Raw genomic sequence first — 25,831 nt, forward strand, 5'->3', positions numbered from 1 at the left:
CACAGTTCAAACGGAAAATACATCAACAGGCAGACTACAGAAAAGCTTACTATCAAAGGTTAGAGGGGGGCTTTCTCAGAGGGCTTTTTACAGTTTTTCTATTCCCAATTAGCCGTTTAAGTGTACTTATTGAAAGTAGTAATTCTTTCATAGGCCGCCCTTTCTTAGTATTTGACGTTCCTTATATTGCGGTATGAGGCTTCGCAGTAGGTTGCAAACATTCATCACCCATGACTTTCCCCAATTGAGCTCAGAAGCTCAATGTCTATCATGACCTCTCTTTTAGAATGTCCAAGAGCAAGCAAACTATTCCTCCAGGAGAGGGCGCCAACAGACTACTAAAGAGATCATCATTACTCAAAGAAAACCCCAAAAACCAATGCATGATAGGAATAAACAGGTAACTTTCTTTGGAGTGGAAGCGGAGAGATCGCACCAGATGCCAATTCTAGATGTTATCACACCTGTGGTCACTGCAGCAGCAGGTGAATCCACTTTGTCCAAAAGGGATCTATTCCATTCAATTGCAAATGATCTAGATAAGACAGAGAACTGCAGCACGGGGACATAGCCGAGTTGGTCAGGTTGAGTGGTGATGAGTTTGCTATTTGGATGAATAAAGAAAGTCAAAAGTGTGAAAGATAAAAAACAAAAGGAGGAAGTGTGAAAAGTGAATGGGCCAAATTGAGGTGCATATGAAGACGTATGCTTTCTTCCAATTCATTAAATCGGGCTAATATGAATCAGGTGAATTGAGTTCTGCTTTTGGAAACTGGGTTAAGAAGGGGTGCACCGTTCCTGGAGGTACTGCAATACCAGGTCAATGCGTGGAGTGGACAGAGCAAGCTCTTTTTCCATCTCCCTGTTCTAAAAATCCATTTAATATATGGTCCCCAGATAGGGGACGTATCAGATATTAAACTGATAAGAACAGATACTACACTTGATCTTAGCCAAAAGGCCGAGAAGCGATAACCAGAATTGGTTTGGGCCTCGAGTGGCACCCTGGCCTATGCCGGACACATCTTAGGGAGAGAGAGCGAGAGGGAGACAAACCCACGCCTACACAAGACATTTTGTCACCCAAGCCAACCCTTGAAAAGGCTGCTTTGCAGAGCCAAAACAAGAAGAATGGTGCGTTTTGCAGCCGCCGCCCACTGCAATGAATCTGAATAACTCCTCCTTTAGGGCGCAAGCAACTCCCCTCCCCCTTGCAGTCTTTCCAATTCACGATACAAAAAGACGGACAGGACAGGTTGCCTGACTTTCCGTCACTGCCACCCTTTGCCATCCTTACCCGTAGAAAGCCCTTTCATCATCCCCAAACCCTAATCTTTTCCCTTTCCTTCCCAGCCCCCAAACCCTGCCCTCTGTACCTTTCTCACCACCCGCTTCCCTTCTCCTGTCATCCCCCTACCACCCGGGAAAAAAAGAGATTGCCCCCTCCTTCCACTAGCCCACCCTCCCACCCAAAGAACAACTTCTTCTGCGCAGCTTGTTTTCTAGGCAGCAGCGCTATTGTGATGTCATCGGGGGGCATTGTGACAAGCCGCCAGTGTTCCGTCTCTTCATGTTGTGCACAGTTCAAACGGAAAATACATCAACAGGCAGACTACAGAAAAGCTTACTATCAAAGGTTAGAGGGGGGCTTTCTCAGAGGGCTTTTTACAGTTTTTCTATTCCCAATTAGCCGTTTAAGTGTACTTATTGAAAGTAGTAATTCTTTCATAGGCCGCCCTTTCTTAGTATTTGACGTTCCTTATATTGCGGTATGAGGCTTCGCAGTAGGTTGCAAACATTCATCACCCATGACTTTCCCCAATTGAGCTCAGAAGCTCAATGTCTATCATGACCTCTCTTTTAGAATGTCCAAGAGCAAGCAAACTATTCCTCCAGGAGAGGGCGCCAACAGACTACTAAAGAGATCATCATTACTCAAAGAAAACCCCAAAAACCAATGCATGATAGGAATAAACAGGTAACTTTCTTTGGAGTGGAAGCGGAGAGATCGCACCAGATGCCAATTCTAGATGTTATCACACCTGTGGTCACTGCAGCAGCAGGTGAATCCACTTTGTCCAAAAGGGATCTATTCCATTCAATTGCAAATGATCTAGATAAGACAGAGAACTGCAGCACGGGGACATAGCCGAGTTGGTCAGGTTGAGTGGTGATGAGTTTGCTATTTGGATGAATAAAGAAAGTCAAAAGTGTGAAAGATAAAAAACAAAAGGAGGAAGTGTGAAAAGTGAATGGGCCAAATTGAGGTGCATATGAAGACGTATGCTTTCTTCCAATTCATTAAATCGGGCTAATATGAATCAGGTGAATTGAGTTCTGCTTTTGGAAACTGGGTTAAGAAGGGGTGCACCGTTCCTGGAGGTACTGCAATACCAGGTCAATGCGTGGAGTGGACAGAGCAAGCTCTTTTTCCATCTCCCTGTTCTAAAAATCCATTTAATATATGGTCCCCAGATAGGGGACGTATCAGATATTAAACTGATAAGAACAGATACTACACTTGATCTTAGCCAAAAGGCCGAGAAGCGATAACCAGAATTGGTTTGGGCCTCGAGTGGCACCCTGGCCTATGCCGGACACATCTTAGGGAGAGAGAGCGAGAGGGAGACAAACCCACGCCTACACAAGACATTTTGTCACCCAAGCCAACCCTTGAAAAGGCTGCTTTGCAGAGCCAAAACAAGAAGAATGGTGCGTTTTGCAGCCGCCGCCCACTGCAATGAATCTGAATAACTCCTCCTTTAGGGCGCAAGCAACTCCCCTCCCCCTTGCAGTCTTTCCAATTCACGATACAAAAAGACGGACAGGACAGGTTGCCTGACTTTCCGTCACTGCCACCCTTTGCCATCCTTACCCGTAGAAAGCCCTTTCATCATCCCCAAACCCTAATCTTTTCCCTTTCCTTCCCAGCCCCCAAACCCTGCCCTCTGTACCTTTCTCACCACCCGCTTCCCTTCTCCTGTCATCCCCCTACCACCCGGGAAAAAAAGAGATTGCCCCCTCCTTCCACTAGCCCACCCCTCCCACCCAAAGAACAACTTCTTCTGCGCAGCTTGTTTTCTAGGCAGCAGCGCTATTGTGATGTCATCGGGGGGCATTGTGACAAGCCGCCAGTGTTCCGTCTCTTCATGTTGTGCACAGTTCAAACGGAAAATACATCAACAGGCAGACTACAGAAAAGCTTACTATCAAAGGTTAGAGGGGGGCTTTCTCAGAGGGCTTTTTACAGTTTTTCTATTCCCAATTAGCCGTTTAAGTGTACTTATTGAAAGTAGTAATTCTTTCATAGGCCGCCCTTTCTTAGTATTTGACGTTCCTTATATTGCGGTATGAGGCTTCGCAGTAGGTTGCAAACATTCATCACCCATGACTTTCCCCAATTGAGCTCAGAAGCTCAATGTCTATCATGACCTCTCTTTTAGAATGTCCAAGAGCAAGCAAACTATTCCTCCAGGAGAGGGCGCCAACAGACTACTAAAGAGATCATCATTACTCAAAGAAAACCCCAAAAACCAATGCATGATAGGAATAAACAGGTAACTTTCTTTGGAGTGGAAGCGGAGAGATCGCACCAGATGCCAATTCTAGATGTTATCACACCTGTGGTCACTGCAGCAGCAGGTGAATCCACTTTGTCCAAAAGGGATCTATTCCATTCAATTGCAAATGATCTAGATAAGACAGAGAACTGCAGCACGGGGACATAGCCGAGTTGGTCAGGTTGAGTGGTGATGAGTTTGCTATTTGGATGAATAAAGAAAGTCAAAAGTGTGAAAGATAAAAAACAAAAGGAGGAAGTGTGAAAAGTGAATGGGCCAAATTGAGGTGCATATGAAGACGTATGCTTTCTTCCAATTCATTAAATCGGGCTAATATGAATCAGGTGAATTGAGTTCTGCTTTTGGAAACTGGGTTAAGAAGGGGTGCACCGTTCCTGGAGGTACTGCAATACCAGGTCAATGCGTGGAGTGGACAGAGCAAGCTCTTTTTCCATCTCCCTGTTCTAAAAATCCATTTAATATATGGTCCCCAGATAGGGGACGTATCAGATATTAAACTGATAAGAACAGATACTACACTTGATCTTAGCCAAAAGGCCGAGAAGCGATAACCAGAATTGGTTTGGGCCTCGAGTGGCACCCTGGCCTATGCCGGACACATCTTAGGGAGAGAGAGCGAGAGGGAGACAAACCCACGCCTACACAAGACATTTTGTCACCCAAGCCAACCCTTGAAAAGGCTGCTTTGCAGAGCCAAAACAAGAAGAATGGTGCGTTTTGCAGCCGCCGCCCACTGCAATGAATCTGAATAACTCCTCCTTTAGGGCGCAAGCAACTCCCCTCCCCCTTGCAGTCTTTCCAATTCACGATACAAAAAGACGGACAGGACAGGTTGCCTGACTTTCCGTCACTGCCACCCTTTGCCATCCTTACCCGTAGAAAGCCCTTTCATCATCCCCAAACCCTAATCTTTTCCCTTTCCTTCCCAGCCCCCAAACCCTGCCCTCTGTACCTTTCTCACCACCCGCTTCCCTTCTCCTGTCATCCCCCTACCACCCGGGAAAAAAAGAGATTGCCCCCTCCTTCCACTAGCCCACCCTCCCACCCAAAGAACAACTTCTTCTGCGCAGCTTGTTTTCTAGGCAGCAGCGCTATTGTGATGTCATCGGGGGGCATTGTGACAAGCCGCCAGTGTTCCGTCTCTTCATGTTGTGCACAGTTCAAACGGAAAATACATCAACAGGCAGACTACAGAAAAGCTTACTATCAAAGGTTAGAGGGGGGCTTTCTCAGAGGGCTTTTTACAGTTTTTCTATTCCCAATTAGCCGTTTAAGTGTACTTATTGAAAGTAGTAATTCTTTCATAGGCCGCCCTTTCTTAGTATTTGACGTTCCTTATATTGCGGTATGAGGCTTCGCAGTAGGTTGCAAACATTCATCACCCATGACTTTCCCCAATTGAGCTCAGAAGCTCAATGTCTATCATGACCTCTCTTTTAGAATGTCCAAGAGCAAGCAAACTATTCCTCCAGGAGAGGGCGCCAACAGACTACTAAAGAGATCATCATTACTCAAAGAAAACCCCAAAAACCAATGCATGATAGGAATAAACAGGTAACTTTCTTTGGAGTGGAAGCGGAGAGATCGCACCAGATGCCAATTCTAGATGTTATCACACCTGTGGTCACTGCAGCAGCAGGTGAATCCACTTTGTCCAAAAGGGATCTATTCCATTCAATTGCAAATGATCTAGATAAGACAGAGAACTGCAGCACGGGGACATAGCCGAGTTGGTCAGGTTGAGTGGTGATGAGTTTGCTATTTGGATGAATAAAGAAAGTCAAAAGTGTGAAAGATAAAAAACAAAAGGAGGAAGTGTGAAAAGTGAATGGGCCAAATTGAGGTGCATATGAAGACGTATGCTTTCTTCCAATTCATTAAATCGGGCTAATATGAATCAGGTGAATTGAGTTCTGCTTTTGGAAACTGGGTTAAGAAGGGGTGCACCGTTCCTGGAGGTACTGCAATACCAGGTCAATGCGTGGAGTGGACAGAGCAAGCTCTTTTTCCATCTCCCTGTTCTAAAAATCCATTTAATATATGGTCCCCAGATAGGGGACGTATCAGATATTAAACTGATAAGAACAGATACTACACTTGATCTTAGCCAAAAGGCCGAGAAGCGATAACCAGAATTGGTTTGGGCCTCGAGTGGCACCCTGGCCTATGCCGGACACATCTTAGGGAGAGAGAGCGAGAGGGAGACAAACCCACGCCTACACAAGACATTTTGTCACCCAAGCCAACCCTTGAAAAGGCTGCTTTGCAGAGCCAAAACAAGAAGAATGGTGCGTTTTGCAGCCGCCGCCCACTGCAATGAATCTGAATAACTCCTCCTTTAGGGCGCAAGCAACTCCCCTCCCCCTTGCAGTCTTTCCAATTCACGATACAAAAAGACGGACAGGACAGGTTGCCTGACTTTCCGTCACTGCCACCCTTTGCCATCCTTACCCGTAGAAAGCCCTTTCATCATCCCCAAACCCTAATCTTTTCCCTTTCCTTCCCAGCCCCCAAACCCTGCCCTCTGTACCTTTCTCACCACCCGCTTCCCTTCTCCTGTCATCCCCCTACCACCCGGGAAAAAAAGAGATTGCCCCCTCCTTCCACTAGCCCACCCTCCCACCCAAAGAACAACTTCTTCTGCGCAGCTTGTTTTCTAGGCAGCAGCGCTATTGTGATGTCATCGGGGGGCATTGTGACAAGCCGCCAGTGTTCCGTCTCTTCATGTTGTGCACAGTTCAAACGGAAAATACATCAACAGGCAGACTACAGAAAAGCTTACTATCAAAGGTTAGAGGGGGGCTTTCTCAGAGGGCTTTTTACAGTTTTTCTATTCCCAATTAGCCGTTTAAGTGTACTTATTGAAAGTAGTAATTCTTTCATAGGCCGCCCTTTCTTAGTATTTGACGTTCCTTATATTGCGGTATGAGGCTTCGCAGTAGGTTGCAAACATTCATCACCCATGACTTTCCCCAATTGAGCTCAGAAGCTCAATGTCTATCATGACCTCTCTTTTAGAATGTCCAAGAGCAAGCAAACTATTCCTCCAGGAGAGGGCGCCAACAGACTACTAAAGAGATCATCATTACTCAAAGAAAACCCCAAAAACCAATGCATGATAGGAATAAACAGGTAACTTTCTTTGGAGTGGAAGCGGAGAGATCGCACCAGATGCCAATTCTAGATGTTATCACACCTGTGGTCACTGCAGCAGCAGGTGAATCCACTTTGTCCAAAAGGGATCTATTCCATTCAATTGCAAATGATCTAGATAAGACAGAGAACTGCAGCACGGGGACATAGCCGAGTTGGTCAGGTTGAGTGGTGATGAGTTTGCTATTTGGATGAATAAAGAAAGTCAAAAGTGTGAAAGATAAAAAACAAAAGGAGGAAGTGTGAAAAGTGAATGGGCCAAATTGAGGTGCATATGAAGACGTATGCTTTCTTCCAATTCATTAAATCGGGCTAATATGAATCAGGTGAATTGAGTTCTGCTTTTGGAAACTGGGTTAAGAAGGGGTGCACCGTTCCTGGAGGTACTGCAATACCAGGTCAATGCGTGGAGTGGACAGAGCAAGCTCTTTTTCCATCTCCCTGTTCTAAAAATCCATTTAATATATGGTCCCCAGATAGGGGACGTATCAGATATTAAACTGATAAGAACAGATACTACACTTGATCTTAGCCAAAAGGCCGAGAAGCGATAACCAGAATTGGTTTGGGCCTCGAGTGGCACCCTGGCCTATGCCGGACACATCTTAGGGAGAGAGAGCGAGAGGGAGACAAACCCACGCCTACACAAGACATTTTGTCACCCAAGCCAACCCTTGAAAAGGCTGCTTTGCAGAGCCAAAACAAGAAGAATGGTGCGTTTTGCAGCCGCCGCCCACTGCAATGAATCTGAATAACTCCTCCTTTAGGGCGCAAGCAACTCCCCTCCCCCTTGCAGTCTTTCCAATTCACGATACAAAAAGACGGACAGGACAGGTTGCCTGACTTTCCGTCACTGCCACCCTTTGCCATCCTTACCCGTAGAAAGCCCTTTCATCATCCCCAAACCCTAATCTTTTCCCTTTCCTTCCCAGCCCCCAAACCCTGCCCTCTGTACCTTTCTCACCACCCGCTTCCCTTCTCCTGTCATCCCCCTACCACCCGGGAAAAAAAGAGATTGCCCCCTCCTTCCACTAGCCCACCCTCCCACCCAAAGAACAACTTCTTCTGCGCAGCTTGTTTTCTAGGCAGCAGCGCTATTGTGATGTCATCGGGGGGCATTGTGACAAGCCGCCAGTGTTCCGTCTCTTCATGTTGTGCACAGTTCAAACGGAAAATACATCAACAGGCAGACTACAGAAAAGCTTACTATCAAAGGTTAGAGGGGGGCTTTCTCAGAGGGCTTTTTACAGTTTTTCTATTCCCAATTAGCCGTTTAAGTGTACTTATTGAAAGTAGTAATTCTTTCATAGGCCGCCCTTTCTTAGTATTTGACGTTCCTTATATTGCGGTATGAGGCTTCGCAGTAGGTTGCAAACATTCATCACCCATGACTTTCCCCAATTGAGCTCAGAAGCTCAATGTCTATCATGACCTCTCTTTTAGAATGTCCAAGAGCAAGCAAACTATTCCTCCAGGAGAGGGCGCCAACAGACTACTAAAGAGATCATCATTACTCAAAGAAAACCCCAAAAACCAATGCATGATAGGAATAAACAGGTAACTTTCTTTGGAGTGGAAGCGGAGAGATCGCACCAGATGCCAATTCTAGATGTTATCACACCTGTGGTCACTGCAGCAGCAGGTGAATCCACTTTGTCCAAAAGGGATCTATTCCATTCAATTGCAAATGATCTAGATAAGACAGAGAACTGCAGCACGGGGACATAGCCGAGTTGGTCAGGTTGAGTGGTGATGAGTTTGCTATTTGGATGAATAAAGAAAGTCAAAAGTGTGAAAGATAAAAAACAAAAGGAGGAAGTGTGAAAAGTGAATGGGCCAAATTGAGGTGCATATGAAGACGTATGCTTTCTTCCAATTCATTAAATCGGGCTAATATGAATCAGGTGAATTGAGTTCTGCTTTTGGAAACTGGGTTAAGAAGGGGTGCACCGTTCCTGGAGGTACTGCAATACCAGGTCAATGCGTGGAGTGGACAGAGCAAGCTCTTTTTCCATCTCCCTGTTCTAAAAATCCATTTAATATATGGTCCCCAGATAGGGGACGTATCAGATATTAAACTGATAAGAACAGATTTTTGATTTAATGAAGCTTTCCAAAGCACCGCAAAAAATGCATGACCGAAGTCACACCAAAAACAGTGCAAAGGCTAGGATTCGTGTGGACCCCTCCGTGAGGAGAGGGTCCCCAAAAATCAACCCCGTCCCTCCGAGCCAGAAGGCCACAGCAAGGGTCAGGGATCTTCGGTGCTCCCCCAAGCCGAAGCCTGGTTGAGCCTTGTCGTTGCTCCCAGCGTCCACCCAGGCATCTTACCCAAGTGGAGTAGAGAGCTACTAGTTGTTGGTTTCGCAGCCGAAACTGCCCGGACCGTCAACCGGTGTTGGTTTCTCAGCCCAAGGCTAACCGGACCTCCAACCGGGTGTTGGTTTCTCAGCCGAAGCTGACCCGGACCTCCAACCGGGTGTTGGTTTCTCAGCCGAAGCTGACCCAGACCTCCAACCGGGTGTTGGTTTCTCAGCCGAAGCTGACCCGGACCTCCAACCGGGTGTTGGTTTCTCAGCCCAAAGCTGAACGGACCTCCGACCATGATTATAAAAATTTCCCTTCCTAGCCAGAAGGCCGGGATAGAGCAATATGCTCAGAAAGTATGAAAGGGCAAGGTACGGTGTGCTACAGAGCCCAAGGCTCGCCGGGGTCCCAAGCCAGCAAGCTCAGACTCACTCCAGGGTCGTCAGTCCTGGGGCACATTGCACCATAGCCCCCACACTTACTCAGTCTAATAGCCTCGATCCTGGTAGGGCCATGTTTTCCTCTAGATGAATATACTATACATCAAGAGTACTAGCAAGCGCAACCTTCCAGTGTGCATTGCATCTGCCGAGCCTCACAGATACTACACTTGATCTTAGCCAAAAGGCCGAGAAGCGATAACCAGAATTGGTTTGGGCCTCGAACAGATACTACACTTGATCTTAGCCAAAAGGCCGAGAAGCGATAACCAGAATTGGTTTGGGCCTCGAGTGGCACCCTGGCCTATGCCGGACACATCTTAGGGAGAGAGAGCGAGAGGGAGACAAACCCACGCCTACACAAGACATTTTGTCACCCAAGCCAACCCTTGAAAAGGCTGCTTTGCAGAGCCAAAACAAGAAGAATGGTGCGTTTTGCAGCCGCCGCCCACTGCAATGAATCTGAATAACTCCTCCTTTAGGGCGCAAGCAACTCCCCTCCCCCTTGCAGTCTTTCCAATTCACGATACAAAAAGACGGACAGGACAGGTTGCCTGACTTTCCGTCACTGCCACCCTTTGCCATCCTTACCCGTAGAAAGCCCTTTCATCATCCCCAAACCCTAATCTTTTCCCTTTCCTTCCCAGCCCCCAAACCCTGCCCTCTGTACCTTTCTCACCACCCGCTTCCCTTCTCCTGTCATCCCCCTACCACCCGGGAAAAAAAGAGATTGCCCCCTCCTTCCACTAGCCCACCCTCCCACCCAAAGAACAACTTCTTCTGCGCAGCTTGTTTTCTAGGCAGCAGCGCTATTGTGATGTCATCGGGGGGCATTGTGACAAGCCGCCAGTGTTCCGTCTCTTCATGTTGTGCACAGTTCAAACGGAAAATACATCAACAGGCAGACTACAGAAAAGCTTACTATCAAAGGTTAGAGGGGGGCTTTCTCAGAGGGCTTTTTACAGTTTTTCTATTCCCAATTAGCCGTTTAAGTGTACTTATTGAAAGTAGTAATTCTTTCATAGGCCGCCCTTTCTTAGTATTTGACGTTCCTTATATTGCGGTATGAGGCTTCGCAGTAGGTTGCAAACATTCATCACCCATGACTTTCCCCAATTGAGCTCAGAAGCTCAATGTCTATCATGACCTCTCTTTTAGAATGTCCAAGAGCAAGCAAACTATTCCTCCAGGAGAGGGCGCCAACAGACTACTAAAGAGATCATCATTACTCAAAGAAAACCCCAAAAACCAATGCATGATAGGAATAAACAGGTAACTTTCTTTGGAGTGGAAGCGGAGAGATCGCACCAGATGCCAATTCTAGATGTTATCACACCTGTGGTCACTGCAGCAGCAGGTGAATCCACTTTGTCCAAAAGGGATCTATTCCATTCAATTGCAAATGATCTAGATAAGACAGAGAACTGCAGCACGGGGACATAGCCGAGTTGGTCAGGTTGAGTGGTGATGAGTTTGCTATTTGGATGAATAAAGAAAGTCAAAAGTGTGAAAGATAAAAAACAAAAGGAGGAAGTGTGAAAAGTGAATGGGCCAAATTGAGGTGCATATGAAGACGTATGCTTTCTTCCAATTCATTAAATCGGGCTAATATGAATCAGGTGAATTGAGTTCTGCTTTTGGAAACTGGGTTAAGAAGGGGTGCACCGTTCCTGGAGGTACTGCAATACCAGGTCAATGCGTGGAGTGGACAGAGCAAGCTCTTTTTCCATCTCCCTGTTCTAAAAATCCATTTAATATATGGTCCCCAGATAGGGGACGTATCAGATATTAAACTGATAAGAACAGATACTACACTTGATCTTAGCCAAAAGGCCGAGAAGCGATAACCAGAATTGGTTTGGGCCTCGAGTGGCACCCTGGCCTATGCCGGACACATCTTAGGGAGAGAGAGCGAGAGGGAGACAAACCCACGCCTACACAAGACATTTTGTCACCCAAGCCAACCCTTGAAAAGGCTGCTTTGCAGAGCCAAAACAAGAAGAATGGTGCGTTTTGCAGCCGCCGCCCACTGCAATGAATCTGAATAACTCCTCCTTTAGGGCGCAAGCAACTCCCCTCCCCCTTGCAGTCTTTCCAATTCACGATACAAAAAGACGGACAGGACAGGTTGCCTGACTTTCCGTCACTGCCACCCTTTGCCATCCTTACCCGTAGAAAGCCCTTTCATCATCCCCAAACCCTAATCTTTTCCCTTTCCTTCCCAGCCCCCAAACCCTGCCCTCTGTACCTTTCTCACCACCCGCTTCCCTTCTCCTGTCATCCCCCTACCACCCGGGAAAAAAAGAGATTGCCCCCTCCTTCCACTAGCCCACCCTCCCACCCAAAGAACAACTTCTTCTGCGCAGCTTGTTTTCTAGGCAGCAGCGCTATTGTGATGTCATCGGGGGGCATTGTGACAAGCCGCCAGTGTTCCGTCTCTTCATGTTGTGCACAGTTCAAACGGAAAATACATCAACAGGCAGACTACAGAAAAGCTTACTATCAAAGGTTAGAGGGGGGCTTTCTCAGAGGGCTTTTTACAGTTTTTCTATTCCCAATTAGCCGTTTAAGTGTACTTATTGAAAGTAGTAATTCTTTCATAGGCCGCCCTTTCTTAGTATTTGACGTTCCTTATATTGCGGTATGAGGCTTCGCAGTAGGTTGCAAACATTCATCACCCATGACTTTCCCCAATTGAGCTCAGAAGCTCAATGTCTATCATGACCTCTCTTTTAGAATGTCCAAGAGCAAGCAAACTATTCCTCCAGGAGAGGGCGCCAACAGACTACTAAAGAGATCATCATTACTCAAAGAAAACCCCAAAAACCAATGCATGATAGGAATAAACAGGTAACTTTCTTTGGAGTGGAAGCGGAGAGATCGCACCAGATGCCAATTCTAGATGTTATCACACCTGTGGTCACTGCAGCAGCAGGTGAATCCACTTTGTCCAAAAGGGATCTATTCCATTCAATTGCAAATGATCTAGATAAGACAGAGAACTGCAGCACGGGGACATAGCCGAGTTGGTCAGGTTGAGTGGTGATGAGTTTGCTATTTGGATGAATAAAGAAAGTCAAAAGTGTGAAAGATAAAAAACAAAAGGAGGAAGTGTGAAAAGTGAATGGGCCAAATTGAGGTGCATATGAAGACGTATGCTTTCTTCCAATTCATTAAATCGGGCTAATATGAATCAGGTGAATTGAGTTCTGCTTTTGGAAACTGGGTTAAGAAGGGGTGCACCGTTCCTGGAGGTACTGCAATACCAGGTCAATGCGTGGAGTGGACAGAGCAAGCTCTTTTTCCATCTCCCTGTTCTAAAAATCCATTTAATATATGGTCCCCAGATAGGGGACGTATCAGATATTAAACTGATAAGAACAGATACTACACTTGATCTTAGCCAAAAGGCCGAGAAGCGATAACCAGAATTGGTTTGGGCCTCGAGTGGCACCCTGGCCTATGCCGGACACATCTTAGGGAGAGAGAGCGAGAGGGAGACAAACCCACGCCTACACAAGACATTTTGTCACCCAAGCCAACCCTTGAAAAGGCTGCTTTGCAGAGCCAAAACAAGAAGAATGGTGCGTTTTGCAGCCGCCGCCCACTGCAATGAATCTGAATAACTCCTCCTTTAGGGCGCAAGCAACTCCCCTCCCCCTTGCAGTCTTTCCAATTCACGATACAAAAAGACGGACAGGACAGGTTGCCTGACTTTCCGTCACTGCCACCCTTTGCCATCCTTACCCGTAGAAAGCCCTTTCATCATCCCCAAACCCTAATCTTTTCCCTTTCCTTCCCAGCCCCCAAACCCTGCCCTCTGTACCTTTCTCACCACCCGCTTCCCTTCTCCTGTCATCCCCCTACCACCCGGGAAAAAAAGAGATTGCCCCCTCCTTCCACTAGCCCACCCTCCCACCCAAAGAACAACTTCTTCTGCGCAGCTTGTTTTCTAGGCAGCAGCGCTATTGTGATGTCATCGGGGGGCATTGTGACAAGCCGCCAGTGTTCCGTCTCTTCATGTTGTGCACAGTTCAAACGGAAAATACATCAACAGGCAGACTACAGAAAAGCTTACTATCAAAGGTTAGAGGGGGGCTTTCTCAGAGGGCTTTTTACAGTTTTTCTATTCCCAATTAGCCGTTTAAGTGTACTTATTGAAAGTAGTAATTCTTTCATAGGCCGCCCTTTCTTAGTATTTGACGTTCCTTATATTGCGGTATGAGGCTTCGCAGTAGGTTGCAAACATTCATCACCCATGACTTTCCCCAATTGAGCTCAGAAGCTCAATGTCTATCATGACCTCTCTTTTAGAATGTCCAAGAGCAAGCAAACTATTCCTCCAGGAGAGGGCGCCAACAGACTACTAAAGAGATCATCATTACTCAAAGAAAACCCCAAAAACCAATGCATGATAGGAATAAACAGGTAACTTTCTTTGGAGTGGAAGCGGAGAGATCGCACCAGATGCCAATTCTAGATGTTATCACACCTGTGGTCACTGCAGCAGCAGGTGAATCCACTTTGTCCAAAAGGGATCTATTCCATTCAATTGCAAATGATCTAGATAAGACAGAGAACTGCAGCACGGGGACATAGCCGAGTTGGTCAGGTTGAGTGGTGATGAGTTTGCTATTTGGATGAATAAAGAAAGTCAAAAGTGTGAAAGATAAAAAACAAAAGGAGGAAGTGTGAAAAGTGAATGGGCCAAATTGAGGTGCATATGAAGACGTATGCTTTCTTCCAATTCATTAAATCGGGCTAATATGAATCAGGTGAATTGAGTTCTGCTTTTGGAAACTGGGTTAAGAAGGGGTGCACCGTTCCTGGAGGTACTGCAATACCAGGTCAATGCGTGGAGTGGACAGAGCAAGCTCTTTTTCCATCTCCCTGTTCTAAAAATCCATTTAATATATGGTCCCCAGATAGGGGACGTATCAGATATTAAACTGATAAGAACAGATACTACACTTGATCTTAGCCAAAAGGCCGAGAAGCGATAACCAGAATTGGTTTGGGCCTCGAGTGGCACCCTGGCCTATGCCGGACACATCTTAGGGAGAGAGAGCGAGAGGGAGACAAACCCACGCCTACACAAGACATTTTGTCACCCAAGCCAACCCTTGAAAAGGCTGCTTTGCAGAGCCAAAACAAGAAGAATGGTGCGTTTTGCAGCCGCCGCCCACTGCAATGAATCTGAATAACTCCTCCTTTAGGGCGCAAGCAACTCCCCTCCCCCTTGCAGTCTTTCCAATTCACGATACAAAAAGACGGACAGGACAGGTTGCCTGACTTTCCGTCACTGCCACCCTTTGCCATCCTTACCCGTAGAAAGCCCTTTCATCATCCCCAAACCCTAATCTTTTCCCTTTCCTTCCCAGCCCCCAAACCCTGCCCTCTGTACCTTTCTCACCACCCGCTTCCCTTCTCCTGTCATCCCCCTACCACCCGGGAAAAAAAGAGATTGCCCCCTCCTTCCACTAGCCCACCCTCCCACCCAAAGAACAACTTCTTCTGCGCAGCTTGTTTTCTAGGCAGCAGCGCTATTGTGATGTCATCGGGGGGCATTGTGACAAGCCGCCAGTGTTCCGTCTCTTCATGTTGTGCACAGTTCAAACGGAAAATACATCAACAGGCAGACTACAGAAAAGCTTACTATCAAAGGTTAGAGGGGGGCTTTCTCAGAGGGCTTTTTACAGTTTTTCTATTCCCAATTAGCCGTTTAAGTGTACTTATTGAAAGTAGTAATTCTTTCATAGGCCGCCCTTTCTTAGTATTTGACGTTCCTTATATTGCGGTATGAGGCTTCGCAGTAGGTTGCAAACATTCATCACCCATGACTTTCCCCAATTGAGCTCAGAAGCTCAATGTCTATCATGACCTCTCTTTTAGAATGTCCAAGAGCAAGCAAACTATTCCTCCAGGAGAGGGCGCCAACAGACTACTAAAGAGATCATCATTACTCAAAGAAAACCCCAAAAACCAATGCATGATAGGAATAAACAGGTAACTTTCTTTGGAGTGGAAGCGGAGAGATCGCACCAGATGCCAATTCTAGATGTTATCACACCTGTGGTCACTGCAGCAGCAGGTGAATCCACTTTGTCCAAAAGGGATCTATTCCATTCAATTGCAAATGATCTAGATAAGACAGAGAACTGCAGCACGGGGACATAGCCGAGTTGGTCAGGTTGAGTGGTGATGAGTTTGCTATTTGGATGAATAAAGAAAGTCAAAAGTGTGAAAGATAAAAAACAAAAGGAGGAAGTGTGAAAAGTGAATGGGCCAAATTGAGGTGCATATGAAGACGTATGCTTTCTTCCAATTCATTAAATCGGGCTAATATGAATCAGGTGAATTGAGTTCTGCTTTTGGAAACTGGGTTAAGAAGGGGTGCACCGTTCCTGGAGGTACTGCAATACCAGGTCAATGCGTGGAGTGGACAGAGCAAGCTCTTTTTCCATCTCCCTGTTCTAAAAATCCATTTAATATATGGTCCCCAGATAGGGGACGTATCAGATATTAAACTGATAAGAACAGATACTACACTTGATCTTAGCCAAAAGGCCGAGAAGCGATAACCAGAATTGGTTTGGGCCTCGAGTGGCACCCTGGCCTATGCCGGACACATCTTAGGGAGAGAGAGCGAGAGGGAGACAAACCCACGCCTACACAAGACATTTTGTCACCCAAGCCAACCCTTGAAAAGGCTGCTTTGCAGAGCCAAAACAAGAAGAATGGTGCGTTTTGCAGCCGCCGCCCACTGCAATGAATCTGAATAACTCCTCCTTTAGGGCGCAAGCAACTCCCCTCCCCCTTGCAGTCTTTCCAATTCACGATACAAAAAGACGGACAGGACAGGTTGCCTGACTTTCCGTCACTGCCACCCTTTGCCATCCTTACCCGTAGAAAGCCCTTTCATCATCCCCAAACCCTAATCTTTTCCCTTTCCTTCCCAGCCCCCAAACCCTGCCCTCTGTACCTTTCTCACCACCCGCTTCCCTTCTCCTGTCATCCCCCTACCACCCGGGAAAAAAAGAGATTGCCCCCTCCTTCCACTAGCCCACCCTCCCACCCAAAGAACAACTTCTTCTGCGCAGCTTGTTTTCTAGGCAGCAGCGCTATTGTGATGTCATCGGGGGGCATTGTGACAAGCCGCCAGTGTTCCGTCTCTTCATGTTGTGCACAGTTCAAACGGAAAATACATCAACAGGCAGACTACAGAAAAGCTTACTATCAAAGGTTAGAGGGGGGCTTTCTCAGAGGGCTTTTTACAGTTTTTCTATTCCCAATTAGCCGTTTAAGTGTACTTATTGAAAGTAGTAATTCTTTCATAGGCCGCCCTTTCTTAGTATTTGACGTTCCTTATATTGCGGTATGAGGCTTCGCAGTAGGTTGCAAACATTCATCACCCATGACTTTCCCCAATTGAGCTCAGAAGCTCAATGTCTATCATGACCTCTCTTTTAGAATGTCCAAGAGCAAGCAAACTATTCCTCCAGGAGAGGGCGCCAACAGACTACTAAAGAGATCATCATTACTCAAAGAAAACCCCAAAAACCAATGCATGATAGGAATAAACAGGTAACTTTCTTTGGAGTGGAAGCGGAGAGATCGCACCAGATGCCAATTCTAGATGTTATCACACCTGTGGTCACTGCAGCAGCAGGTGAATCCACTTTGTCCAAAAGGGATCTATTCCATTCAATTGCAAATGATCTAGATAAGACAGAGAACTGCAGCACGGGGACATAGCCGAGTTGGTCAGGTTGAGTGGTGATGAGTTTGCTATTTGGATGAATAAAGAAAGTCAAAAGTGTGAAAGATAAAAAACAAAAGGAGGAAGTGTGAAAAGTGAATGGGCCAAATTGAGGTGCATATGAAGACGTATGCTTTCTTCCAATTCATTAAATCGGGCTAATATGAATCAGGTGAATTGAGTTCTGCTTTTGGAAACTGGGTTAAGAAGGGGTGCACCGTTCCTGGAGGTACTGCAATACCAGGTCAATGCGTGGAGTGGACAGAGCAAGCTCTTTTTCCATCTCCCTGTTCTAAAAATCCATTTAATATATGGTCCCCAGATAGGGGACGTATCAGATATTAAACTGATAAGAACAGATACTACACTTGATCTTAGCCAAAAGGCCGAGAAGCGATAACCAGAATTGGTTTGGGCCTCGAGTGGCACCCTGGCCTATGCCGGACACATCTTAGGGAGAGAGAGCGAGAGGGAGACAAACCCACGCCTACACAAGACATTTTGTCACCCAAGCCAACCCTTGAAAAGGCTGCTTTGCAGAGCCAAAACAAGAAGAATGGTGCGTTTTGCAGCCGCCGCCCACTGCAATGAATCTGAATAACTCCTCCTTTAGGGCGCAAGCAACTCCCCTCCCCCTTGCAGTCTTTCCAATTCACGATACAAAAAGACGGACAGGACAGGTTGCCTGACTTTCCGTCACTGCCACCCTTTGCCATCCTTACCCGTAGAAAGCCCTTTCATCATCCCCAAACCCTAATCTTTTCCCTTTCCTTCCCAGCCCCCAAACCCTGCCCTCTGTACCTTTCTCACCACCCGCTTCCCTTCTCCTGTCATCCCCCTACCACCCGGGAAAAAAAGAGATTGCCCCCTCCTTCCACTAGCCCACCCTCCCACCCAAAGAACAACTTCTTCTGCGCAGCTTGTTTTCTAGGCAGCAGCGCTATTGTGATGTCATCGGGGGGCATTGTGACAAGCCGCCAGTGTTCCGTCTCTTCATGTTGTGCACAGTTCAAACGGAAAATACATCAACAGGCAGACTACAGAAAAGCTTACTATCAAAGGTTAGAGGGGGGCTTTCTCAGAGGGCTTTTTACAGTTTTTCTATTCCCAATTAGCCGTTTAAGTGTACTTATTGAAAGTAGTAATTCTTTCATAGGCCGCCCTTTCTTAGTATTTGACGTTCCTTATATTGCGGTATGAGGCTTCGCAGTAGGTTGCAAACATTCATCACCCATGACTTTCCCCAATTGAGCTCAGAAGCTCAATGTCTATCATGACCTCTCTTTTAGAATGTCCAAGAGCAAGCAAACTATTCCTCCAGGAGAGGGCGCCAACAGACTACTAAAGAGATCATCATTACTCAAAGAAAACCCCAAAAACCAATGCATGATAGGAATAAACAGGTAACTTTCTTTGGAGTGGAAGCGGAGAGATCGCACCAGATGCCAATTCTAGATGTTATCACACCTGTGGTCACTGCAGCAGCAGGTGAATCCACTTTGTCCAAAAGGGATCTATTCCATTCAATTGCAAATGATCTAGATAAGACAGAGAACTGCAGCACGGGGACATAGCCGAGTTGGTCAGGTTGAGTGGTGATGAGTTTGCTATTTGGATGAATAAAGAAAGTCAAAAGTGTGAAAGATAAAAAACAAAAGGAGGAAGTGTGAAAAGTGAATGGGCCAAATTGAGGTGCATATGAAGACGTATGCTTTCTTCCAATTCATTAAATCGGGCTAATATGAATCAGGTGAATTGAGTTCTGCTTTTGGAAACTGGGTTAAGAAGGGGTGCACCGTTCCTGGAGGTACTGCAATACCAGGTCAATGCGTGGAGTGGACAGAGCAAGCTCTTTTTCCATCTCCCTGTTCTAAAAATCCATTTAATATATGGTCCCCAGATAGGGGACGTATCAGATATTAAACTGATAAGAACAGATACTACACTTGATCTTAGCCAAAAGGCCGAGAAGCGATAACCAGAATTGGTTTGGGCCTCGAGTGGCACCCTGGCCTATGCCGGACACATCTTAGGGAGAGAGAGCGAGAGGGAGACAAACCCACGCCTACACAAGACATTTTGTCACCCAAGCCAACCCTTGAAAAGGCTGCTTTGCAGAGCCAAAACAAGAAGAATGGTGCGTTTTGCAGCCGCCGCCCACTGCAATGAATCTGAATAACTCCTCCTTTAGGGCGCAAGCAACTCCCCTCCCCCTTGCAGTCTTTCCAATTCACGATACAAAAAGACGGACAGGACAGGTTGCCTGACTTTCCGTCACTGCCACCCTTTGCCATCCTTACCCGTAGAAAGCCCTTTCATCATCCCCAAACCCTAATCTTTTCCCTTTCCTTCCCAGCCCCCAAACCCTGCCCTCTGTACCTTTCTCACCACCCCGCTTCCCTTCTCCTGTCATCCCCCTACCACCCGGGAAAAAAAGAGATTGCCCCCTCCTTCCACTAGCCCACCCTCCCACCCAAAGAACAACTTCTTCTGCGCAGCTTGTTTTCTAGGCAGCAGCGCTATTGTGATGTCATCGGGGGGCATTGTGACAAGCCGCCAGTGTTCCGTCTCTTCATGTTGTGCACAGTTCAAACGGAAAATACATCAACAGGCAGACTACAGAAAAGCTTACTATCAAAGGTTAGAGGGGGGCTTTCTCAGAGGGCTTTTTACAGTTTTTCTATTCCCAATTAGCCGTTTAAGTGTACTTATTGAAAGTAGTAATTCTTTCATAGGCCGCCCTTTCTTAGTATTTGACGTTCCTTATATTGCGGTATGAGGCTTCGCAGTAGGTTGCAAACATTCATCACCCATGACTTTCCCCAATTGAGCTCAGAAGCTCAATGTCTATCATGACCTCTCTTTTAGAATGTCCAAGAGCAAGCAAACTATTCCTCCAGGAGAGGGCGCCAACAGACTACTAAAGAGATCATCATTACTCAAAGAAAACCCCAAAAACCAATGCATGATAGGAATAAACAGGTAACTTTCTTTGGAGTGGAAGCGGAGAGATCGCACCAGATGCCAATTCTAGATGTTATCACACCTGTGGTCACTGCAGCAGCAGGTGAATCCACTTTGTCCAAAAGGGATCTATTCCATTCAATTGCAAATGATCTAGATAAGACAGAGAACTGCAGCACGGGGACATAGCCGAGTTGGTCAGGTTGAGTGGTGATGAGTTTGCTATTTGGATGAATAAAGAAAGTCAAAAGTGTGAAAGATAAAAAACAAAAGGAGGAAGTGTGAAAAGTGAATGGGCCAAATTGAGGTGCATATGAAGACGTATGCTTTCTTCCAATTCATTAAATCGGGCTAATATGAATCAGGTGAATTGAGTTCTGCTTTTGGAAACTGGGTTAAGAAGGGGTGCACCGTTCCTGGAGGTACTGCAATACCAGGTCAATGCGTGGAGTGGACAGAGCAAGCTCTTTTTCCATCTCCCTGTTCTAAAAATCCATTTAATATATGGTCCCCAGATAGGGGACGTATCAGATATTAAACTGATAAGAACAGATACTACACTTGATCTTAGCCAAAAGCCGAGAAGCGATAACCAGAATTGGTTTGGGCCTCGAGTGGCACCCTGGCCTATGCCGGACACATCTTAGGGAGAGAGAGCGAGAGGGAGACAAACCCACGCCTACACAAGACATTTTGTCACCCAAGCCAACCCTTGAAAAGGCTGCTTTGCAGAGCCAAAACAAGAAGAATGGTGCGTTTTGCAGCCGCCGCCCACTGCAATGAATCTGAATAACTCCTCCTTTAGGGCGCAAGCAACTCCCCTCCCCCTTGCAGTCTTTCCAATTCACGATACAAAAAGACGGACAGGACAGGTTGCCTGACTTTCCGTCACTGCCACCCTTTGCCATCCTTACCCGTAGAAAGCCCTTTCATCATCCCCAAACCCTAATCTTTTCCTTTCCTTCCCAGCCCCCAAACCCTGCCCTCTGTACCTTTCTCACCACCCGCTTCCCTTCTCCTGTCATCCCCCTACCACCCGGGAAAAAAAGAGATTGCCCCCTCCTTCCACTAGCCCACCCTCCCACCCAAAGAACAACTTCTTCTGCGCAGCTTGTTTTCTAGGCAGCAGCGCTATTGTGATGTCATCGGGGGGCATTGTGACAAGCCGCCAGTGTTCCGTCTCTTCATGTTGTGCACAGTTCAAACGGAAAATACATCAACAGGCAGACTACAGAAAAGCTTACTATCAAAGGTTAGAGGGGGGCTTTCTCAGAGGGCTTTTTACAGTTTTTCTATTCCCAATTAGCCGTTTAAGTGTACTTATTGAAAGTAGTAATTCTTTCATAGGCCGCCCTTTCTTAGTATTTGACGTTCCTTATATTGCGGTATGAGGCTTCGCAGTAGGTTGCAAACATTCATCACCCATGACTTTCCCCAATTGAGCTCAGAAGCTCAATGTCTATCATGACCTCTCTTTTAGAATGTCCAAGAGCAAGCAAACTATTCCTCCAGGAGAGGGCGCCAACAGACTACTAAAGAGATCATCATTACTCAAAGAAAACCCCAAAAACCAATGCATGATAGGAATAAACAGGTAACTTTCTTTGGAGTGGAAGCGGAGAGATCGCACCAGATGCCAATTCTAGATGTTATCACACCTGTGGTCACTGCAGCAGCAGGTGAATCCACTTTGTCCAAAAGGGATCTATTCCATTCAATTGCAAATGATCTAGATAAGACAGAGAACTGCAGCACGGGGACATAGCCGAGTTGGTCAGGTTGAGTGGTGATGAGTTTGCTATTTGGATGAATAAAGAAAGTCAAAAGTGTGAAAGATAAAAAACAAAAGGAGGAAGTGTGAAAAGTGAATGGGCCAAATTGAGGTGCATATGAAGACGTATGCTTTCTTCCAATTCATTAAATCGGGCTAATATGAATCAGGTGAATTGAGTTCTGCTTTTGGAAACTGGGTTAAGAAGGGGTGCACCGTTCCTGGAGGTACTGCAATACCAGGTCAATGCGTGGAGTGGACAGAGCAAGCTCTTTTTCCATCTCCCTGTTCTAAAAATCCATTTAATATATGGTCCCCAGATAGGGGACGTATCAGATATTAAACTGATAAGAACAGATACTACACTTGATCTTAGCCAAAAGGCCGAGAAGCGATAACCAGAATTGGTTTGGGCCTCGAGTGGCACCCTGGCCTATGCCGGACACATCTTAGGGAGAGAGAGCGAGAGGGAGACAAACCCACGCCTACACAAGACATTTTGTCACCCAAGCCAACCCTTGAAAAGGCTGCTTTGCAGAGCCAAAACAAGAAGAATGGTGCGTTTTGCAGCCGCCGCCCACTGCAATGAATCTGAATAACTCCTCCTTTAGGGCGCAAGCAACTCCCCTCCCCCTTGCAGTCTTTCCAATTCACGATACAAAAAGACGGACAGGACAGGTTGCCTGACTTTCCGTCACTGCCACCCTTTGCCATCCTTACCCGTAGAAAGCCCTTTCATCATCCCCAAACCCTAATCTTTTCCCTTTCCTTCCCAGCCCCCAAACCCTGCCCTCTGTACCTTTCTCACCACCCGCTTCCCTTCTCCTGTCATCCCCCTACCACCCGGGAAAAAAAGAGATTGCCCCCTCCTTCCACTAGCCCACCCTCCCACCCAAAGAACAACTTCTTCTGCGCAGCTTGTTTTCTAGGCAGCAGCGCTATTGTGATGTCATCGGGGGGCATTGTGACAAGCCGCCAGTGTTCCGTCTCTTCATGTTGTGCACAGTTCAAACGGAAAATACATCAACAGGCAGACTACAGAAAAGCTTACTATCAAAGGTTAGAGGGGGCTTTCTCAGAGGGCTTTTTACAGTTTTTCTATTCCCAATTAGCCGTTTAAGTGTACTTATTGAAAGTAGTAATTCTTTCATAGGCCGCCCTTTCTTAGTATTTGACGTTCCTTATATTGCGGTATGAGGCTTCGCAGTAGGTTGCAAACATTCATCACCCATGACTTTCCCCAATTGAGCTCAGAAGCTCAATGTCTATCATGACCTCTCTTTTAGAATGTCCAAGAGCAAGCAAACTATTCCTCCAGGAGAGGGCGCCAACAGACTACTAAAGAGATCATCATTACTCAAAGAAAACCCCAAAAACCAATGCATGATAGGAATAAACAGGTAACTTTCTTTGGAGTGGAAGCGGAGAGATCGCACCAGATGCCAATTCTAGATGTTATCACACCTGTGGTCACTGCAGCAGCAGGTGAATCCACTTTGTCCAAAAGGGATCTATTCCATTCAATTGCAAATGATCTAGATAAGACAGAGAACTGCAGCACGGGGACATAGCCGAGTTGGTCAGGTTGAGTGGTGATGAGTTTGCTATTTGGATGAATAAAGAAAGTCAAAAGTGTGAAAGATAAAAAACAAAAGGAGGAAGTGTGAAAAGTGAATGGGCCAAATTGAGGTGCATATGAAGACGTATGCTTTCTTCCAATTCATTAAATCGGGCTAATATGAATCAGGTGAATTGAGTTCTGCTTTTGGAAACTGGGTTAAGAAGGGGTGCACCGTTCCTGGAGGTACTGCAATACCAGGTCAATGCGTGGAGTGGACAGAGCAAGCTCTTTTTCCATCTCCCTGTTCTAAAAATCCATTTAATATATGGTCCCCAGATAGGGGACGTATCAGATATTAAACTGATAAGAACAGATACTACACTTGATCTTAGCCAAAAGGCCGAGAAGCGATAACCAGAATTGGTTTGGGCCTCGAGTGGCACCCTGGCCTATGCCGGACACATCTTAGGGAGAGAGAGCGAGAGGGAGACAAACCCACGCCTACACAAGACATTTTGTCACCCAAGCCAACCCTTGAAAAGGCTGCTTTGCAGAGCCAAAACAAGAAGAATGGTGCGTTTTGCAGCCGCCGCCCACTGCAATGAATCTGAATAACTCCTCCTTTAGGGCGCAAGCAACTCCCCTCCCCCTTGCAGTCTTTCCAATTCACGATACAAAAAGACGGACAGGACAGGTTGCCTGACTTTCCGTCACTGCCACCCTTTGCCATCCTTACCCGTAGAAAGCCCTTTCATCATCCCCAAACCCTAATCTTTTCCCTTTCCTTCCCAGCCCCCAAACCCTGCCCTCTGTACCTTTCTCACCACCCGCTTCCCTTCTCCTGTCATCCCCCTACCACCCGGGAAAAAAAGAGATTGCCCCCTCCTTCCACTAGCCCACCCTCCCACCCAAAGAACAACTTCTTCTGCGCAGCTTGTTTTCTAGGCAGCAGCGCTATTGTGATGTCATCGGGGGGCATTGTGACAAGCCGCCAGTGTTCCGTCTCTTCATGTTGTGCACAGTTCAAACGGAAAATACATCAACAGGCAGACTACAGAAAAGCTTACTATCAAAGGTTAGAGGGGGGCTTTCTCAGAGGGCTTTTTACAGTTTTTCTATTCCCAATTAGCCGTTTAAGTGTACTTATTGAAAGTAGTAATTCTTTCATAGGCCGCCCTTTCTTAGTATTTGACGTTCCTTATATTGCGGTATGAGGCTTCGCAGTAGGTTGCAAACATTCATCACCCATGACTTTCCCCAATTGAGCTCAGAAGCTCAATGTCTATCATGACCTCTCTTTTAGAATGTCCAAGAGCAAGCAAACTATTCCTCCAGGAGAGGGCGCCAACAGACTACTAAAGAGATCATCATTACTCAAAGAAAACCCCAAAAACCAATGCATGATAGGAATAAACAGGTAACTTTCTTTGGAGTGGAAGCGGAGAGATCGCACCAGATGCCAATTCTAGATGTTATCACACCTGTGGTCACTGCAGCAGCAGGTGAATCCACTTTGTCCAAAAGGGATCTATTCCATTCAATTGCAAATGATCTAGATAAGACAGAGAACTGCAGCACGGGGACATAGCCGAGTTGGTCAGGTTGAGTGGTGATGAGTTTGCTATTTGGATGAATAAAGAAAGTCAAAAGTGTGAAAGATAAAAAACAAAAGGAGGAAGTGTGAAAAGTGAATGGGCCAAATTGAGGTGCATATGAAGACGTATGCTTTCTTCCAATTCATTAAATCGGGCTAATATGAATCAGGTGAATTGAGTTCTGCTTTTGGAAACTGGGTTAAGAAGGGGTGCACCGTTCCTGGAGGTACTGCAATACCAGGTCAATGCGTGGAGTGGACAGAGCAAGCTCTTTTTCCATCTCCCTGTTCTAAAAATCCATTTAATATATGGTCCCCAGATAGGGGACGTATCAGATATTAAACTGATAAGAACAGATACTACACTTGATCTTAGCCAAAAGGCCGAGAAGCGATAACCAGAATTGGTTTGGGCCTCGAGTGGCACCCTGGCCTATGCCGGACACATCTTAGGGAGAGAGAGCGAGAGGGAGACAAACCCACGCCTACACAAGACATTTTGTCACCCAAGCCAACCCTTGAAAAGGCTGCTTTGCAGAGCCAAAACAAGAAGAATGGTGCGTTTTGCAGCCGCCGCCCACTGCAATGAATCTGAATAACTCCTCCTTTAGGGCGCAAGCAACTCCCCTCCCCCTTGCAGTCTTTCCAATTCACGATACAAAAAGACGGACAGGACAGGTTGCCTGACTTTCCGTCACTGC

General features: G+C 46.4%; 17 non-coding genes across 17 annotated transcripts; all 17 read right to left on the minus strand.

Annotated features, from left to right (window-relative positions):
• Positions 1-782: 782 nt before the first annotated feature.
• LOC142282054 (U2 spliceosomal RNA) lies at positions 783-973 on the minus strand. Its single transcript, XR_012744033.1, has one exon. It is a non-coding gene; the product is annotated as a U2 spliceosomal RNA (small nuclear RNA).
• A 1,387-nt stretch (positions 974-2,360) lies between these two features.
• On the minus strand, positions 2,361-2,551 carry LOC142282065 (U2 spliceosomal RNA). The gene has a single exon (XR_012744044.1). It is a non-coding gene; the product is annotated as a U2 spliceosomal RNA (small nuclear RNA).
• A 1,388-nt stretch (positions 2,552-3,939) lies between these two features.
• Positions 3,940-4,130, minus strand: LOC142282069 (U2 spliceosomal RNA). The gene has a single exon (XR_012744047.1). It is a non-coding gene; the product is annotated as a U2 spliceosomal RNA (small nuclear RNA).
• A 1,387-nt stretch (positions 4,131-5,517) lies between these two features.
• LOC142282070 (U2 spliceosomal RNA) lies at positions 5,518-5,708 on the minus strand. Its single transcript, XR_012744048.1, has one exon. It is a non-coding gene; the product is annotated as a U2 spliceosomal RNA (small nuclear RNA).
• A 1,387-nt stretch (positions 5,709-7,095) lies between these two features.
• Positions 7,096-7,286, minus strand: LOC142282071 (U2 spliceosomal RNA). Its single transcript, XR_012744049.1, has one exon. It is a non-coding gene; the product is annotated as a U2 spliceosomal RNA (small nuclear RNA).
• Positions 7,287-8,673: 1,387 nt separating this feature from the next.
• LOC142282066 (U2 spliceosomal RNA) lies at positions 8,674-8,866 on the minus strand. Its single transcript, XR_012744045.1, has one exon. It is a non-coding gene; the product is annotated as a U2 spliceosomal RNA (small nuclear RNA).
• Positions 8,867-9,552: 686 nt separating this feature from the next.
• On the minus strand, positions 9,553-9,748 carry LOC142282067 (U2 spliceosomal RNA). The gene has a single exon (XR_012744046.1). It is a non-coding gene; the product is annotated as a U2 spliceosomal RNA (small nuclear RNA).
• A 1,387-nt stretch (positions 9,749-11,135) lies between these two features.
• Positions 11,136-11,326, minus strand: LOC142282055 (U2 spliceosomal RNA). The gene has a single exon (XR_012744034.1). It is a non-coding gene; the product is annotated as a U2 spliceosomal RNA (small nuclear RNA).
• A 1,387-nt stretch (positions 11,327-12,713) lies between these two features.
• LOC142282056 (U2 spliceosomal RNA) lies at positions 12,714-12,904 on the minus strand. The gene has a single exon (XR_012744035.1). It is a non-coding gene; the product is annotated as a U2 spliceosomal RNA (small nuclear RNA).
• Positions 12,905-14,291: 1,387 nt separating this feature from the next.
• LOC142282057 (U2 spliceosomal RNA) lies at positions 14,292-14,482 on the minus strand. Its single transcript, XR_012744036.1, has one exon. It is a non-coding gene; the product is annotated as a U2 spliceosomal RNA (small nuclear RNA).
• Positions 14,483-15,869: 1,387 nt separating this feature from the next.
• LOC142282058 (U2 spliceosomal RNA) lies at positions 15,870-16,060 on the minus strand. Its single transcript, XR_012744037.1, has one exon. It is a non-coding gene; the product is annotated as a U2 spliceosomal RNA (small nuclear RNA).
• A 1,387-nt stretch (positions 16,061-17,447) lies between these two features.
• On the minus strand, positions 17,448-17,638 carry LOC142282059 (U2 spliceosomal RNA). The gene has a single exon (XR_012744038.1). It is a non-coding gene; the product is annotated as a U2 spliceosomal RNA (small nuclear RNA).
• A 1,387-nt stretch (positions 17,639-19,025) lies between these two features.
• LOC142282060 (U2 spliceosomal RNA) lies at positions 19,026-19,216 on the minus strand. Its single transcript, XR_012744039.1, has one exon. It is a non-coding gene; the product is annotated as a U2 spliceosomal RNA (small nuclear RNA).
• Positions 19,217-20,604: 1,388 nt separating this feature from the next.
• LOC142282064 (U2 spliceosomal RNA) lies at positions 20,605-20,794 on the minus strand. Its single transcript, XR_012744043.1, has one exon. It is a non-coding gene; the product is annotated as a U2 spliceosomal RNA (small nuclear RNA).
• Positions 20,795-22,180: 1,386 nt separating this feature from the next.
• On the minus strand, positions 22,181-22,371 carry LOC142282061 (U2 spliceosomal RNA). Its single transcript, XR_012744040.1, has one exon. It is a non-coding gene; the product is annotated as a U2 spliceosomal RNA (small nuclear RNA).
• A 1,386-nt stretch (positions 22,372-23,757) lies between these two features.
• Positions 23,758-23,948, minus strand: LOC142282062 (U2 spliceosomal RNA). Its single transcript, XR_012744041.1, has one exon. It is a non-coding gene; the product is annotated as a U2 spliceosomal RNA (small nuclear RNA).
• Positions 23,949-25,335: 1,387 nt separating this feature from the next.
• On the minus strand, positions 25,336-25,526 carry LOC142282063 (U2 spliceosomal RNA). The gene has a single exon (XR_012744042.1). It is a non-coding gene; the product is annotated as a U2 spliceosomal RNA (small nuclear RNA).
• Positions 25,527-25,831: the final 305 nt, after the last annotated feature.

Source organism: Anomaloglossus baeobatrachus, unplaced genomic scaffold (genome assembly GCF_048569485.1).
Source record: "Anomaloglossus baeobatrachus isolate aAnoBae1 unplaced genomic scaffold, aAnoBae1.hap1 Scaffold_4929, whole genome shotgun sequence".
In the NCBI taxonomy this organism is placed as follows: domain Eukaryota; kingdom Metazoa; phylum Chordata; class Amphibia; order Anura; family Aromobatidae; genus Anomaloglossus; species Anomaloglossus baeobatrachus.